The 1,419-nt window shown below is 43.6% G+C and overlaps 1 non-coding gene across 1 annotated transcript; it reads left to right on the forward strand.

Annotated features, from left to right (window-relative positions):
- Positions 1–954: 954 nt before the first annotated feature.
- LOC112746486 (small nucleolar RNA R71) lies at positions 955–1,058 on the forward strand. The gene has a single exon (XR_003174367.1). It is a non-coding gene; the product is annotated as a small nucleolar RNA R71 (small nucleolar RNA).
- The last annotated feature ends 361 nt before the right edge of the window (positions 1,059–1,419 follow it).

The following is a 1,419-nucleotide window of genomic DNA, read 5'->3' on the forward strand; positions in this document are numbered from 1 at the left end:
TTGTGATCTCTATCCTCCTCCTTAGTTGAGTTGTCTTTAGGTTGTTTGCACATTTTTCCTTGCTTGTCTTCAATCTCTTGACCACTTGTAGTGACCATTTTACAATCTTCCCATCTTACTTTCTTTGCTTCTCCCTTGGGGTTTTTCTCAGTGTCACTTGGGAAGCTATCAGTAGGTTTGGGAATCTTCTCAGCTAAATATCCCACCTGGAATTCCAGCTTCCTAATGGTCTCTCCCTGGTTCTTGATATTGGCTCGCACCTCCTCCTTGAACACCTTATTTTCTTGAATCTCTTGGCTTATTCCTTCCAGTAAGGCTTCAATCTTAGAGAGCCTGTCATCAATTGATGAGTGGTTCGGAGCAGATGTGCTATTTTGGTTTTGATAAGTATGTGGAGAAGTGTTGTTGTGGGGGTGTTGAGATGTCCTCTAGGTGAATTGTTGGTGAGCTGTATTATTGTTGGAGTTGTAACGTCTCTGGTCTTGGTTTTGATCTTGCTCACTTCCCCACCCAAAGTTCGGGTGATTTCTCCATCCAGGGTTGTAAGTCTTGGAGTATGGATCATAGTTTTTCCTTGGTGAATTCCCAATGTAGTTGGCTTGCTCTTGACTCCCTTCTGCTTCTTGGTTTACTCCTTCTTGTGTTGTTGATGAAGTGGAGATTGCTGCTACTTGGTTCATCTCTATCTTCTTGGTGAGGTCAGCCAGCTGCTGGGTAATGAGCTTGTTTTGGGCCAACAGAGCGTCTATATTGTTTAGCTCCATCACTCCTCTTGTGTTCCCTCTTTTGGAAGCATAGAAGTAGTCGTTTTCTGCTACTGTTTCAATAACATCTATGGCTTCCTCAATGGTCTTTTTCTTGTTCAAGGACCCTCCAGATGAATGGTCTACTGCCTTCTTTGACTCATAAGAGAGCCCTTCATAGAAAATGTGCAGCTGGACCCATTCATTGAACATGTCAGGTGGACACCTCCTTGTTAAGTCTTTGAACCTCTCCCATGCTTCATACAGAGTCTCACCATCCTGTTGCCTGAAGGTTTGAACCTCAGCTCTCAGCCTATTGATTCGTTGAGGAGGGTAGAATCTTGCTAAGAATTTGTTCACCACATCTTCCCAAGTTGTCAAGCTCTCCCTTGGGAAGGATTCCAGCCACTTGGCTGCCTTGTCTCTGAGTGAGAAGGGAAATAAGAGCAATCTATAGGCGTCAGGATGAACACCATTAGATTTCACTGTGTCACATATTCTCAGGAAGGTAGTCAAATGTTGGTTGGGATCTTCTTGAACACCTCCTCCAAACGAACAGTTGTTCTGAACAAGGGTGATGAGCTGTGGTTTAAGTTCAAAGTTTTTGGCATGGATTATTGGTTTTTGGATGCTACTTCCACAATTTCCTGGGTTTGGATTAATGTAAGAGCCCAAA

This window comes from Arachis hypogaea, chromosome 14, assembly GCF_003086295.3.
Source record: "Arachis hypogaea cultivar Tifrunner chromosome 14, arahy.Tifrunner.gnm2.J5K5, whole genome shotgun sequence".
Taxonomy (NCBI): domain Eukaryota; kingdom Viridiplantae; phylum Streptophyta; class Magnoliopsida; order Fabales; family Fabaceae; genus Arachis; species Arachis hypogaea.